This window comes from Malurus melanocephalus, unplaced genomic scaffold (assembly GCF_030028575.1).
Source record: "Malurus melanocephalus ecotype Western Australia unplaced genomic scaffold, MMel_1.1 scaffold_177, whole genome shotgun sequence".
Lineage (NCBI taxonomy): Eukaryota > Metazoa > Chordata > Aves > Passeriformes > Maluridae > Malurus > Malurus melanocephalus.
This window is the reverse complement of record NW_026623409.1, coordinates 821,891-838,913: the sequence shown is the minus strand read 5'-3', so window position 1 is coordinate 838,913 and position 17,023 is coordinate 821,891. Positions and strand designations below refer to the sequence as shown.

Genomic DNA, 17,023 nt, shown 5'->3' with positions numbered 1-17,023 from the left:
TCCATTGTGACACACAGGGTAGTCATAACCAGCAAGTCTCACAGATGTCTTAGAAAATTAAGATGTTAATATCACAGCAAAATACAGCTGTTGAAAGGAAAAAACACCCCTGAATGTGAACATCATAAGGCTGCCAAGATGTGGAAGAGACATAAGAGAAATAGAAAAATTGCATTTCTGGAACTGTCAGGCCCTTAAACAGATCTTTMGTGGTGAACAGATAACAAGTGCATTGAAGTATTCAAAGGATAGGGCTTAAGATGTCCAAGATTTTAACTACCTYCACTGGATTATGCAACTGGTTTGCAAGTGGGCTGCATTTATTCCAGAACTGATGTGAACATCTCTGTACACAAGCAGGATTACGGAAGGGCTTAAAGGATTGAGGTCCAGGACTTTGATGGTCTTTGTGGGCAMCTTCCAACTCAGACTATTCTATRATGGGACTGTTCCCTGAAGCTGCCTTTGTTCTAATCTTCCACTTTTTCTATATTCAGAGACTTCRTGCTTTCCTAAAAACCTTGGAGGGCCCAAACCTACAAACCAAAGTCCTAGTACTTTGTGAAAAGAACTCCACAAGSAAGCAGCAGCAGCAACTACAATCTTGATCAAAACCGCAGTTTCGATCCAAGCTGGAGTGTGTGCTTCAATTAGCCAGTCTCTGACAAATGCCTGGAAGTAGCTAGAACAGCAGCATGACAGGAATATAATTCAGAGCCAAGAGCCAAGCTAAAGGAGAATCTAAATCAAATCAGGGGAAATAAAAAGGTTTACTGCCATTTTGAGTCCTATAATTGCAAACAGATCATTTTACTGCCAATGCCCCCTTCAGCCATACCCATACAGCACATCCTCACATTTTAAAGGGATGCAGCCAGCACACCACCCAACCCTATTCCTAGGACAGGAATGTAATGTTAACAACAGACTGGAGCACAGTATCACAGGATACCCTCCCKGTAATGTAACCATTTAGGTGGATGCTAAGGGATCACAAAACATCCATGTGCTGGGTGGGGAGCACATCCTGGGGGTCGTGATAATCACATGAAATTTCAGAATAGAGCATTAGGACTCAAAAATCATAAAATAACTTACACAGGAGGTAAAAAAAAAGGGTGTTTCCTGACAGCATAAGCCATAGAACTGAAAAGTGTCTGCTGGCCAATTAAAAAAATCCTAACAATTGGGTTTTGATTAGTATGCAAATACCCCAGTCTGATTTTCCCCTTGGAAAAGAAGAAATCTTACCTTGTCCCTCATCTGATTACAGTATCATCAGACAGCCCAGAAGAGAAKTAGCAACACATGGCTGCAGGCCAGGCATTTGCTGTTTCAAATGTTGCTCTAAGGGCTACTGCTGCTACTGACAGGAAGGAGAAGAAAGCAAATGAATCATCTTTCTCAGCTTCAACATGAACCACTGCACACAATAGGGAAAGTGTGATGAATACACTGAATTAATTGTAAAAACCCATTTCAACTCCTCCAGGTGTCATATGCAACAATTTACAGTTCAATACCAAAGARGAGCTTCTTCATGCCCTCAGCAGCTTGAAAATTCATGGAAGRACTATTGAATCTAGGCATATTTATCAAAGGCCAGAGGAAGAAATCCAAGCTGATTTGAGGGGCTATTTTTGTATTAGACTTGATGTTATATTTATTTGAATAGTAATAAAACCCAAGGTGCTTAAATTTTGCCCCGTTTTCCCCCACCAATAAATCAATGTATCATTTCCCTACAAGCCCTCCTTGTGACCCACTTGTGTGGATATTTTAACACCCCGATAAATAGATGATACAACATTCAATATACCCAAGAACATGAAAGTTTCAGAAAAAAAAGCAGAAAGTGTCTGTTGAAAAAAGAGCATCTGGAAAACTACTGACACATTTGCTATGCACTTGTGGCACTTCGGTGATGGGGGATTCCTTACCCAACCCTGCCAGAGCAGCTCTTTTCTGTTCCTTTCCTTCCTACCAGCAAGATCTGCTGCCTCTGTTGCATCAAATGCTGAGTTAAGYCGTTGGCAGTGAGAATCTCTTCAAATAACTGAAGTGTAACCTGACTGTCACTGAGAGAAGAGCAACATCAGCCCGATAAACCAACTGTTGTTTAAGACAGCTCCAGTTAAAAACATCTGCCCTCATTCATTTTGTACAGCTCTGGATCCACGTGCTGATACTTGCAAAGCCAAGAATAGAGTGGTCTTTCAGCTACTTTACAGAGTATTTCAAGACATGAAGRGCTCTTCAGATAGTTTACAACATCAGGATGTGCTTTTCCATCTCTAGGCTTCTGCTGGCATTGATGCAGCCATTCCCCACAGAAGCCACCAAGCACAGGGAGGGTTGGAGCAGCTCTGAACCTTCTCACTAGCAAAGCACTCTCAAGATGAGCCATGGTAAAGAACCTATGTGCTAYCACACCCATCAGCCTCAAAGAGGAAGGCTCTTGTGACCTTGAAGACAAGACAAAAATATCCATATGTATTTGCTATGGGCAATGATTCCTATCCCAGGTCTGGAGAAGTCAGAGACAGAGGACATTTATCAACCTTCCTGCCTTGGCTCATCCTGCTTCATCCCTTCTRTGGCAGAATGATGTGCTTATAATCTGTCCTGGCGGCTGACAGGAACAATCTGCTGAGGTAGCCAACCCTTTCCTCCTGGCAAAGGGATTAAAGCTACAGCACAAAAAGCTTCTCTTGCAACTATGAAGACCCAAATCTGCACCTGTATTACTGCAGCAAGTACATGAAAGGAGAAAGCACCAAAGTCAGGGACTGAGGACTGGCTAGAAAACAACCATCTTGCTAAGTGACTTACACTTACAAAAATAACCACCCTTTCCTTWCCATGGAGCTGATGAAATACACCAAACTAAAGTCCAAAATATACAGAGATAAAAACCCTCTTCTCTCATTTGCTTTAATATATTTAATGCTTAAAAATAAGTATGTAYGCAAGAATCCTGTGTTCCAATGGGACAATACATGCACATAAATTAAGCAAGGGCTAGAGAACTTTGTGTATAATAGCTTGCCTTGTGACCTTTGTGCTAAGTATATATATATTTGTATATAATACATATGTATGACTATTGCAAAATTCATGTAAAAGATTACAATTAAGACAGAGACTACATATTTCTTCTAAGTTTATACCCACATTAAAAGATGATTAATCAGTGACTTTGTAAATCCAAAGAAATTAATTTCAATGAGCTGCTAGCTTCTCAGCTTTAGCTTTATACTTTAACACAACCACAAGATGTGAGTGTAGAGTCAGAAGGCAAGATGCTGCAAAGCCATATATAAATGTGTGTGGAACTGTCCCAGGCAACCTTACAGGAGAAGGGAAGGTGAGAGCAACTCCAATCTTCATTTTCTATTAACTCTCAGGTCTCCACATGAACATGAGTAACAACCTAAGTAGTAAAGAACAAACAGCCAGAAGCAAGGAGCAGAGGTAAGAACAAATCATTAAAAAGTGATAAGCACCAAGGGCCCTAACTTAGCTAAAGGCAGTAAAAATGCAGACACACAGAGAAAACCACATCGTGCCTCCTCAAAATGAACCCGGTCGTATAGTTTTAGTGCTGAATAAGTGACTGCCTCAGTGCAATACCACAGTGTCTGCTAGAAAGGACAGTATTTCATCCATGTGCTTAGAGGTCTATAACCTATTTTCCCAGGYGTGTCTCCCCCTCCTTCTAAAAGAGAAAATTACACAGCAAATTAATCTTGGTGCACCWTTTTATTTTTCACCACTCCCCCTCTACCCTCCCTCCACTCCTCCTATCTGTTGTGAAAAGTAAGCAGGAAAATATTGAAATTAAAATTGAAATAAATGACAACAGCAGGAACAGCCTGAGTCTGGTTTGCTCACAAAAGTGAGTTTATGATATGGTTGAGTCAGTGCAAAAAAGGAGGTCATKAAAGTGCTGTCACACACCTTTCTGGAGAGGGCTTTTTGTCCACATAGCTACAGATGAAAGGCTCATCTGCTCAGGGAAACTAATTTKCAGTGCAAAGGGATTTCAATTCACAAACCACCACCATCCCACTCAATTTACATTACATGTGGCCATCTGGGAGAGGGGAAAGCCACAGCAAAGTAAGACACAGCAATACACAACTCAGTCATTTCCAATGCATCAAAGGCTCACCAGTGAATGTCCTGTGTGATGGATTGTGGTCGTTCTGTTACTACATCTGACTGTCTGCTTGCCAGAAGCACATGCAAAACCCCATCACATCCAGGGAATCATTGACAATACACAGTGCATTCCTCTTCTGAAGGGCGAGTGCTGCCCCCACACACAAACTCAGGAGGGTTTTTATTTCCTGGGACAGAAGAACAGACAAGGCAGTTGATTTCAAATTCCTYCAAGGCATTTCCAAGGCATGTTACATAGACTGTGCTTAAGTATTTCATTGGTCACCAGTGATTCAAAACTCACATAYAACTGCAGATAAGCCTCTGAGCTTAAAGAAACCAAGGTCCAAACTCTCAGTTGTGTACCACGCTTAGAACAAAACATTCACTAGTACACCAGCGAAGAGAACMGAACTGCCAAGAGTAAGGGTTATTCAGAGAACAGTGAGCCCTAAAACACAATGGATGACATTTTTGCACCAAAAGACATTTTAAAACTCACAGAATGGCTTTGAGAAGAATGGAGCAAAACCACCCCAAACAGGCTGGTTTAGAARACAGCGAGCTCTGAGAAGGGAGAGCAAAGATTACTTTTCAGTATTAGCCATAAGACTTCACAAGAGGAATCTTTAAAAACCTATAGGTTTACTATCAGAGAGCATAACTAGATGAATAAGAAAGAYCTGTGTGTAAGCCCACTTTATACAAGGGGAAAATAGAGCAAAACCAGGAAACTCATCGTAATTTCTTRATGTCATTAAAGCACGGCCCTAACACACAACTCTAAGCTGAAGAAAGAGATGGGTTTTCTGAAACAGAAGTAACTTGCACCAAATTTACACAACAAGGACTTCCAGTCAAGGACTTAAATCCTGTAATTCAGCTCCTCATTGCTTCTTGAGAAGCAAAGAAGCCAGCAGATCAGACTTCAGAGACATCYTTCCCTGCTAATTACATGGTAACAGTTTAAAACAGAGATTGTATCACACCCACTATCTCCGGAGAGCAAAAATACATGTGTAATCAAATTGTTAAGGTAAAACAGTGAAAAGATGGAAAGGCAATTAACACCACATACAAAGAAATCTTTGCAAGTGAAAAAACAAGATGGGTTTTCACTGAGAAAAGCTTTTTCTCAGTTGAACTTTGGCAAGTCAGCTGGGTTGTACAAAACCCACTTTTTCACAAATATAAAAAAACCCCTCTGTTATCAAATAAATTTTTATTCTTCTCACCTTTAATCCCAAGCTTCATATACGCCATCTACACACAAGAACCAAATAACCCTTGTTTAACATCAAAATGCCCCTTGGCCCCTTTTTCTGCACATGTAGCSTTCACAACATCTAGCTGAAGAAGAGACTCCTGGATGCAACTGAGCAGAGAAGTCCAGCTGCCAGTGAGTACCTAGATCTCTGYTTCAGTTTTATAAGGCAAAGGCCAGAGGAGAGGAGGACACTTGCATGTGTCCTTTTGAAAGGAGAAGGTGAAACATTTTACTGTGGAAAAGGGAAATATCAGTTGGTTTAGATGTGAGAATTGTGCAGCACAGCCTCTCACAGGTATGGCAGAGCAAGCTTTGGAGCACAAAGTGGTCAAATGGCAATGAAAGCTGGAAACAAGATGTGAAAAATCAGTGAAACTTTTCAGTTGACATTGTAAAAACTTGAAAATATGAAGGAGGCAAATTACTGAGCTCTTTGCTCMCGCGGCATTTGTAAGGAAAACTTCCAAGTTAACTCAAAATAGCCAACTATACTTAAACTCAGGTGTGTCTCTTCYCAAACCTAAACAAAACAACCCAAAAGAATAAAGAAGACTTAGGACTAAATTAAGAGAAGAAACAAGTAGGAGAGGAATAGAGAACAAAAAGAAGACACACTTGGACACACACTTGGACAAAGGATGTTCAACAAAAAGATGTGCAACCTTCAAAGACTGCTCTAGGATAAAAAAGACCAATGGGGAGATTATCTTTTTGATCTGTACTTACCAATAAAATACCAAGAAATTTCCAGTCATGAGTTTGAGACTTATTGCACTGTATGAAGTAAACAAAATCACTTAAAATACAGAAGATGAGTGTGAGAATTTCAGCGCCAGCTGCAATGCTGTGGGATCAGTTGGTGGTAATTCAGTGAAATTGATGCTGTAAAACCTGTGCATCAAGAAAACTCAGCCTCCATCTCTCTTTTAGATTCTCAAGCATGCAAGACAGATGACATCTAATTCAGTAYCAAAAAAAMCCAATAAAAACATTTCTGTCTGTACACAAAAATGAGGTATCACCTCCTAGTTAAAAAGCAAGCTCAAATCCATGAGGAAAGAAACAGATGACGTCATACTACCATGAATATGTGGACAGCAATCAGAGCAGAGAATGCACTGCATCCTCAGAAAGCACACATGACATCAAATACAAAGGAGCAAGAAATATGGCATGAAAACAAACTAAAAGGGAGGATAGAAAACAGAGTTAAGGAGTACTTCCACTAAAGGACAACCAGAAAAAGAACCAGATAGAGAAAAGATCAYAGAATCATAGAATATGCTCAGKTGGAAGGGAYCTATCAGGATTGAGYCCAACTCCTAGTCCCATGCAGAACATCTCAAGAATCACCATATACCTGAGGGCATTRTCCAAATRCTTCTTGAACTCTATCAGGCTCARCACTGTGACCACTTCCCTGGGGAGCCTCTTCCAGTGTTCAGCTATCCTTTGGGTGGAAAACTTTTTCCTGGTATCCAGCCTAAATGTTCTCTGAGCCTTATGCTATTTCCTTGACTCCCRTCACTGGTCACAGGAGTGAAGAGATCCGTACCTGCCCCTCCTCTTCCCATTGTGAGAATGCTGAAGACCACAATGAGGTCTCACCTCAGTCTCYYCMRGRWKRAMMARKKRMCYYMRSCMMYYCYYMMSMRGSTTYCCCYKSMRRMCCYTYMMCMWYCYTKSYKSCCYYYYTTKGRMMMYYYTTWAMMRKTTWAWKKYYTTTTTTAAATTGTGGCACCCAAARCTRCCCCCAGCACTCGAGGTGAGGCTGCCYCAGCACAGAGCAGAGTGGGACAATCCCCTCCCTTGCCTGGTTGGCAATGCTGTGCCTGATGCCCCCCAGGACAGGGTTAGCCCTCCTGGCTGAATTGTGAATTACTGAAAATTTCTACATATTTCACAGTTTGCTAGGGAGGAAAGTGATGCACTTCAGTGTAACATCCTCAATCTCTCCTAGGGCTTCCACCCTGCTAGGCTGAGGTGCTGCRGTGCTGTTATCACCTGCCACAAACAAGGCACTCTGCTCATTGTTAACAGACACAGACAGAGTGTAAAAAGAGAGGAGAGATGGAGGGATGCACTGTAAATCAGCAAACATCAAACCATCAGGGTTTCCATCTCCATCAGTTCACACTGTTGAGTTGAGGACTGGAACACAGAACAGCAACACCTGCACTGCTCTCAAGACTGCTCTTCCAGGGGAYGGGGAAAGGCTCATTTCCTTATCCCACTTCAAGCCACTAAAACAAGTCAAACCTCCTTTCACAGAATGAGCTTTACTTACCCCACACAGCATGGTGCCAGGTATATATACCCAATGGAACCAGTGCTTCTGCTTAMATTTAAGGATGTGCCTAACTCTCAGATGGATCAGCACTTTCAACCACACATCCTTGTGGGCCAGGGATTTGCATTCTTACACATCTTTAAAGTTTCCAGGACATGTCATTTATTATTCTGACTGTGATAAAGGATGGCAACACCCTGCTCATTTATCTTGCTCTCAATACACTGCAGAAAACAAAAATATAGATTTTTTTTTTTTTTTACAACAAGGTGGAGGACACAGATATCACTCTCCCTCTCTGATAATTTAACTATAGCATAAAATCATCAGGTTTAAATCAGAAGAAGGGAGAAAAGACTTGAAGAAGGAAAAGAAAAGTGGGGGAAACAACATTTACTGCAAAAGAAAGAAACAAAAAAATCTGTTCACAGATCACATCTGAAAAGAACATCTCTAGTCAATGTGATTTTAGAAGAACTGACAAGGATAAATCCACATGCAGCTCCAGGTATTTCAGCCTAAATGTGGAAAATACACATTATTCTGAGTTTATGAAGGACTTAGTTTTATCAGTACTATTTATACACACTTTCTTCGACATATTTTAGACTTTTTAAGACCCTTTTAGACACATTGCAAGATTTTAAACCAACAGACTTGAGTGCTCACTGATTTTAAAAGAAAACAGCTCTCTATTTTTTAATACRTTTCTAAATTATATATGGGCTGTGTACTCCTTCAGACAAATGAATTCTRATACATTATGTTCTGCCTCTAGCCAGGCACTTCAAGTAATCTCCACCCTCCCACCTCTTGATCACATGAAGACGAAAACTCTACATCAGTCACGCTGCAGGTCTGTTCAGATGCCACCTGTACCTGAAACAACACAATCCATGTGCTGAGATCCTCATAAGCCTCCATTACCAGAAGCTGAAWTTTTTACTGCAATGGGCTCGGGTAGGTCCTGAGATGGTGCTGACTAGAACACATCTTCCACAGAATTATGTCAGACTGCATCCAACTCCTCTCACAAGTTTCTCCTGATGGGATTGCTCTCCCTACTTCCTCAGTTATGCCTGGCTGAGTGACTTTGGCTGYACCTGTGGTCTGTGACACATTTCACAAATAGCACAGTGTGCTCCMTGACCTATGTGCTCCTGAGCCACGTGCCTGCAGGAATGCTGCCTGGAGCATCAAGCCCACTGCATGCGCTTGAGTGCACATGCCCCATTTCGGACCTGCTTCATTACCCTTTTCTCAGCAAGCTCACCCAGAGTTAATTTAATGCATTTAAGGACCAAAGACCAGCTTTGCCATCCTGCCACCCTGCAGTGCTATCAAACATGTTACAGGCTGAGGATTTGGCCATATTCCATCTATGGGGCTTCCTTCAAAAAAAGTTCTGAAAATAGCCGAGCTGATGCTTGAGCAGTATGAGAACAATGATCCATCCAACACAGACCACCACCCCCATGGAGAGCTGCTACATCTTTACACTAACCCTTGCACATCCAATCCCTCCCCTATAACAGCACAGGAATGGGATCATTTCCAAGTATCCTCATCTGATACTCTAAAAGTATGGAACAAGATGAGAGTACACAACAGTGGTATCCGTATTTAGGTTCTACTGGCCTGCTCAGCTTAATACAACATCTCTCTCTACTGCTACAGAAGGGCACTCATAGCCCCCAGCCCAGGAAGCAGCCTCAAGGAGTAACAGGAGTAATGAGAGGCAAGTAAATGCTTYCCAGCTTCCTCCTCAGTAAGAGTCCCCTGAGCTTGGGGACTGTCATCCTCAGATCCAAATTCCCACGGAAGAAAGATTTTTCCTTTCCAAGGGTGACTTCCAGTTTCATCAACATCTAGGCAGGATGTAAGGAGCAGGAGGCCCAGTATAATCAGTATGACTTTGAGAGAGCAAGGGAGGGAGAGAGCAAGGGAGGAGACTTTGCCCTGCAAAGGCCTGTCCAGGTGTAGCTCTAAACAATCCCACCTCTGTCTACATACAGGCTTCCTCCCACATTCAGAAACATGTGWACTATCTTTCTATCAGTAATATATAAACTAAAAGCCTTTTAAGTTCAAACACAAATCACTTATTTTCTGATCTGGCCAATTAAAAAAATGACAAATGACAACAAGTTGTGAAATTTGTCTTGTCACCAGCCTGTAATTGCTACTTGGAGCTTCAGATTATGGCAGAAGAAAATGAAGAACAAAACTCAAGTGCTTATGGGTTGTCTGGATYCTGGTTTACAAAGTACAGCATTATCTCTGTCGGTGTGTGAGGAAATGCAATTGTACTGTGGACCTCTAAGTCAAAAATCATCTACTTTAATTGATTACTTGAGTATTATACCAGCARGAAAATAATTACTGCAGTTATTTCAGTTATTTACTGCTTTTRTACATGTGATCTGTCTGCAAAGGTTAATAGTAATTTGGCAAAAAAATCTATGTTTATTTTACTACAGAATGATTATGGTACTAGTATGTAGGATTAGCATACTGAGATACTATGATTATTAGRATACCTAATGGTATCCTAATAAATACAAAAATGTTTTGAGATTTTTCTAAAGAGGGACTGGATAGGATCAAGGAGTAAAGGAGAAAGAAAAGGCTGCAATTTAAGTAGGTGTGAGATTGTCTACAGATGGAGAGTTAAGGATAGAGAAAGACTGAGGAGCCTGATGTCAAAGAAAAAAAACTCAACAACAAACYACAGGTGGACTTTCAAGACCTTCCAAGTAAAATTACAGTACTTTAGGTGCACCTAGATGCACTTGATTTAAAGTTAACACATTCACCTTTCTTCACCAAAAAAGTCACCTCTAAATACCAAAAATAAAAGCCCACCAATMAAAAGCAATCAAAGTTACATTTTTAAAGCTAGCTCTGCCCCTCTGTTCTTCCCCCCAGGCTTCCAATTTCCCATCTCAGGGCTGTCAGTAGCTGTCAGCAGATCATATGAGAAATTCATCTGAACATACAACATAACTTGACAGGCAATACATCAGAAAACCTAGATGTGACAACAGCAAATTCTACCAGATGGTCCTGGATCATATCTATCCATTAAAAAAAATTCTGACAGAAAAAAAAAATCCTAACCACAGAAAAAGCAGAGCTGCTGAAGAAGAAAAAAAAATCTGGTCTATGCACTGTTTCACCCTTTGTCCTARCCATGCCAGAAAAGGAGATACACAACAGCTCCAGCTTGTCCTCAACAGTTTGTCCTGTCATTAATATCTATATGTATATTTTATCCTCCTCCCCAAAGAAAAGACTTCTAAATAAAGATGCCTCTCCATTAAAGGCCATATGTGCTACTAATAACGCTACTTTTCAATTGAGAAAATTCTGTCAATGACTCTGGAGCCTAGTCCTGCTCCAGCACCAACATGGAACACCAATACCATGTGGTTAGCCCTGGGAGTAGCTGCAAACTTGAAGCACATTCAAGACTCCCTGTTTGCTACCCTTCCCATCTCCCTGTTGCTCCTGGAGGCAGCAGATTCTGTTTGGGTTCAGGCTGCCTACRAACCTCATCAGCCTGTGAAGTGACCCTTTTAGGAGAGGCCTTGGATTGCCTTGGCCACTGTGAGTCATGTAACCCCATGAAGTCATCTGAGACCTGCAGGTCAAACACCCACTGTCCAGACCTACCCTCGATCCAGGTAAAATTGCCTTTGATACATGTGAAGCACAGACCACATTCAGCAGGCACAATCTGCCCTGGCCTCAGTGCTGTGAAATGAAACAGTGCTGTGACAGGTCCAGGGTCAGGGTCAGGACACTGCCACCCTCTGAGGGATCAGCATAGTCCCATCAGGTTCCCACCAGGTTGAGAAGGAGCTCTATGGTTATTTCACTGAATCTGTCACTATTCTTCAGGTGAGCACCACCAGCCTGGACACAGCAGCAGCTTACTGCAACAAAAGTGACAGGCCTATAAAACATAAATCAAACTGGAGAAGGCTGTCACTGCTCAAGTGAGACCCTCAGGGACACCATTCCTTGCTCCTGATCTGCCCCTGCCTTCAATGGCCGTGTGCAGATACATGTTTTGCTCTGTGAGAAGCAGTTGTGTGTAACTGCAAAAAAATACTATGTATCCTCCTCCTCCCAATTACCCATGCTTGGGAGTAAAAGGTATTTAGTCAAATATATTTTTAATTGGTAAAGCAAATAGACAGGAATCTGAATACACAGAAGGAAAGAAGAYAGTGAAGGATACGGTGTTATTTTATCATCATTTAACGGAACAGGATAGTGCTCCAAAGTTCTTTTGAAATCTGACATCTGCTTTGAATACAAAGCTGTCACTGTGGTAGAAAGCAGATCTACTCCCTGCTAGTGCACAAGCTGCACTCCACAGCTCGAGGCTGAGGAAATCTCTCTTCAGGCCACTGTGGCAAAAYCGGTTTCCACAACTAGTCCTTTAACCAAGGAACGGTCCTGTATATCATACATACCTTTTTTCCTTCCCCTAAGAACAGCTCCTTCCATTATGGACTCTCCTTTGCTGTTAATCCAAGTGCACCAATTTCCAGAGTGAGAAACACCTGCGTGGGGGATTACTGCAGTGCATTGGTGGGAAAGTGGGCTGCAGTCCAGCTTCAGAAACTGCATGTGAGTGGACTGGCTCCAGAGGTTAATAATGAAAAGGGCATTTTTAGCAATGGCTGATGGCTACTCCCTGACTTCTGAAGCAGTAGTTTATTGTCTCCATCTAATCCATTTTACAATCATCACCTTTAACAAAGAAAAAAAGCTACTTTTACATCATGGACCTGAGAACATAAGGCTAATGAAAAACCCAATCCTTCCCTCCTCCTCGAACTTCAACAAGCAATAAATGATTTTCCACTCTGTCTTTGTCATTTTAACATAAAAGAAAAACTCAGTGACATTTTCAAGTTTTGTTGTTGTGCACCAGTGGGCTTTCAAGTATTAGGGAAGAACATAATTACATTTACAGACACTTTTGACTGGAGCGTAAGTGTTGTGACAGCAATAATAGTCTTACAGGTAAGAAAAATAAGCATTTAGCTCAAAATGTATGTTCTGATTGAACTGAGAATGGACACCACCTTTTTACTGGAGTGCCTTTTGGCATCTGAAAGTTTTTCTATTAATACTAGAGTATGATTTCTAAATGATCAGSTTCCTACAGAGAGAAAAATACACATCTTACTATTTAATCGTTCTCACTCTAAATACTGTAAAAGAGAAGGCATAAGAATAAAATATATTTAATAAAATTGATAGTATGTCACCTGCACCCATTTTGGTATTTAATTATATGTCATTAGAAAAGCAAAAAATAGTGCAAATCAAAGTCCATGAATCAGCTGTTTACTTTACTTATTTATAGGCATTTATATAGTGCTCATCACCATAGCAACCAGGAACCTTTTTTTCTTCTTGTTCAAAGGAAAAGTTGTAATTTCAAAATGTGATCCTTTGATGTCACAGTGCAAATAAGTACTTAGGTCCTGTGCTGCAAATACTTTAGACAGGTGCCTGAAGTACGTGAACCAAGTCAAAGATGCGATGAAAGAGACAGAAAAAGAGAAAGGAAAAATGAAAGGAAAGGAACCATGAAACAAGTAAGAAAAAGGGAAAGAGGGAAAGAGGGAAAGAGTAAAGGGCTTTCCTACGAAAATTCACAGTGCACTGTCCCCCACAATAAGCCATCATCTCCCCAGTACTTTTTACCTGTAATAACAAGTGACTGGTTTGTGGAGAACAGTCCAATTAATGAAGACCAATCARCAAGTTCCAAATTTATGTTGAGGGCACTGGTGACTATTCTTAAGCAAGGATTTCTAAAAGSATAGTAGCTTAAAAATGAGGCTGCAGAGGCTGTCTCTCTTTTGAGAGCAAAGAAGTAAGGAGCTTCACTTTGACTGCTACTGTGTTCTGAACCCCCAGCAATTAGCCATTACCAAATTCCCCTAGAATGAACGGACCTTTTTAAAAATGCCATCTGCTCACAAAACATCAAAGAAATGTGTAAATTAGAACACTGCTCCTGCCTACACTATTATAGAATGAATTACTAGGTATGTCCTGTAAATTGCAGTTTCTTCATGGTACTGCTGGGAACTACTTTTCAGACCCCCAAAAGAGACTGAAATTGATTTTACACTATTTCACCTAGTTGCTTCTTATTCAKTGTATAGATGATACACATACATGCATAATGTAGTATTTCAGATTCTCTTTAAAGCTAGTGAATTTCTAATTGGGACAGGGAAAAAAAAGGTATCTTCAGCCTGTTGTCATTTTGTTATATAAGAGACATTATCATAAAAATTTCCTCAAGACACCAGTATGTGAAGTTGTATCTTCAACTCTGCATTTAGCTTGATCCTATCTACTTCATAAACCAGTACCCTCCAAAACAGTTAAATAAGGAATGTTCARTTGTTCCTAAACTAAACACATAAATCTTTACTCAAGACTGGTGGTTATTTTGTAGTCTTTTTTTACACTGTCTTCTAAATAGGGCAGAAGCTGCATGCATGACAGCAGGAAAAGTGACAAGTTCCTTATCTGGAAAAGCACCAGCAGGCACTGTTATCAGAGCAGACCAGCTCTTTTAAATGGATTGATGAAGCTATTTTTAAAAACACCTAATAACATCACAGAGGAGACTCTGATCTCTGCAAAGGTGAGCCGCACAGCTCGATACTCCTGGGAGGCAGCTAATGAAACTGAAGCTTGTCATACACAGACTGCGTCCAGTAATTGGCTTTGAACACTCGCGGATGAGATTCCCCCACACTGAGCTCAATGTCCCGCTCACAGCTTGAGCCAAACACAGGCAGGGCTGGGCACTGTCTGGCATGACCAGGTGTGAGTGGCCACCTCCCCCCTGCCCGTGCCACCAGGCCCAACCTGCCTACTTGGAAGGCAAAGAAAARCCTACTTTCTCCCAGCACCTCACACCTACCAGTTGGCTTCCAGGACAGGGAGACAGCTGTGTAGGAAAGGTGGCAGAGTGGTGTCGGAGCAGGCGGTGTGCTCATGGAGAAGGGAATTCGTCCAGCCACAGAAGGTGAAGGAAATGGGGGGAAGACCTAAAAGGAAAAGGAAGAGGGTCCCATGTCATGCCTTCACCAGCACAGCAGAACCACCAACAAATGCTAACCCACAGTCAGTGCTCTGTGCCAACTGTGCAAAGTCCCTTAGGGACAGCCACTGGCTTCCCCAGGAAGGCTGCCAGCAAAACAGGGGAAGTATCACTCATTTCCCCAAACTCCACTGAYCCTTCCTAGCCCACTCTTCCYYRAACTCTGTGGACCCACAGACCCATTCTACCTCTTGATGTGAACCACAAAACTGAATTCTGAAAACATCTTGGAACACAACCATCCCACAGTGTGGGAAGACTCTTTGTCTTCTTGAAGAAATTTTATCTGCATAGCTGAAGACCKCTGYTCTGGTTCTAGCTCTGTGGTTTAAYGCTCTCCTTTGCRCCACCTTCTTTTTCATGATTCTTCCTGCCTCCCACTACTTCCTAGAAAAATCCACTCTTTCACAGCCTAGATACTCCCTGACTTGAAAAGCCATTTTAAATAGAAAGCATGTTCTTCTGCTACGAAAAGTCATCTATGGCCCTGATCATTTGATAAATTCAGTCACAGAAGACCTCTAAGCCTCTATGTTTTAAAACACCTTCTAAAGACCTCGCTATGTTAGAACACAGGCCAGATATATTAAAAACTCTGGAGAGCAGTAACTGAATGTGGGCTGCTGTCATAGGGAACCATTTAAATCCACAGCACTTGCAGAACACTTTAAAGCAACAATTTTTAGGAGAAAGGGGGTGAGAATAAGGAGAATGAGAATATTCAATTTCCAGACGATTGAAGCAAATCTCTGTAAATTCACAGTGCAGATGAAATTCAGGAGATTGGAAATTTAACTGGAAAGAGATTTCCATACAGTCAATCCATTTTGCACATTGCTTAATAGAGAATGGGCTCTTAGTAATTAGTCCCAAAACATTACCCAGGCACCTAGAGTGCATGTTCATGCCACACTTCACAAGTGTTGGAAGCTGAACTCCAGCTTTGATGACAGCTAATTAAAACACAAAAGTGAGACTCCAAGTAAAACTGCCACCTTGCAATCATAAACCGTTCAAAATGCACTCTGGCAGAAAAGCAGACTGCAAGGCAGCTTTCCTATATCTAGTTCACGCATCTGGGATCTACCACGATTTTGAAAATGACATTGCAAAATAAACACCCTGTCTTACAGCTGATGTGYTTAGCATAAGTCAGATTTGTTTCACGGAGAACGTCCTTGCAGAGAATTAAGAGCTCTTCTGGTTMCCAGCTAAGTCAGGGCTTGAGCTAACAAGCCAATCAATCAGTTCAAGTGTTTTGAGATTGCTCTTAAAAGGAGCCGTTTCTGTTTTATTACCAAAGTCAGCAGTCACCRTTTAAAAGTCAGCATTTGTCAATAGTTACCCAACTATGGCACTGGTGTGAAAACACTGATATGTTTCCTTGGCTTGAGCAGCTGTTCAGATACAGTCCTTATTCTCATCACCAGAGGAGAGTGTGCCTCTTCCATTTATTTATTTTTCCAAACATGCAGCCGTTATCTTCACWGCCCATTTAAGCATTGGGTTAATTGAGGGGGGGCTGGAAAGGAAGCGAGGGGACCCAGCAGACACTGGCTCGGAACACGAATRTGTAATGCATCCAGAACTGACACARGCAAGAGAAACTTTTCCACCATGCTTAGTATAAAAGGCGCAGCATGCGATAAACCCAGCATCCCCATCCACTGGGGCCAAATTCACATATTCACTGCTAAGCTTTCAAAGCCGAAGACAGGTGTCGGGGGGTGTCCCAAGGCACTCAGCCATCAAGGAAAGCTGTCAGGAGAACATAATTACATCTTTACCTGCCCCAGCAGGCTTTAAACCTGCAGTGCCTTTGACCTCTGGGGAGGTTATTAGAGTTGTAATTGAACAGCTGCCTGGTGGAGCAGGCACCGCTCACCCTCACGGCGGGCTGCGGGGCCGGACCGCTCTCGCTGCCTGGCTGCACCGAGGTGTCCACGGCCGCGGCGCCAGACCCGCTCCGGGGCATTCCCCGGCTTGTCCGCCTCCCCGCCGTGAGGTGACCGCCGGCCACGAGGGACACGGCCCCGCTCCCCCCGCTTCCCCATCAGCCGCTCTCCCTTCGGGAATGAGGCGGCAGCCGGCGCCACCCCCCACGAACCTCCCCCTGCGGGTGCCCGGGCCGGCTCCCGCCCCGCGCCGCCTC

At 42.2% G+C, this 17,023-nt stretch overlaps 1 protein-coding gene across 4 annotated transcripts in view; it reads right to left on the bottom strand.

Moving 5' to 3' along the window:
• Positions 1 to 14,828, bottom strand: part of POMGNT2 (protein O-linked mannose N-acetylglucosaminyltransferase 2 (beta 1,4-)) — a 28,164-nt gene extending 13,336 nt beyond the window's left edge. For 2 of the 4 annotated variants that reach the window (XM_057372691.1, XM_057372690.1), the window contains exon 1: positions 14,692 to 14,828. The gene's annotated coding sequence lies outside the window, so the exon portion shown is untranslated. Of the gene's footprint in view, positions 1 to 1,251; positions 1,367 to 4,174; positions 4,353 to 14,691 lie in introns of all 4 variants that reach the window. The other 2 variants (XM_057372693.1, XM_057372692.1) reach the window with 2 other exon arrangements.
• Positions 14,829 to 17,023: the final 2,195 nt, after the last annotated feature.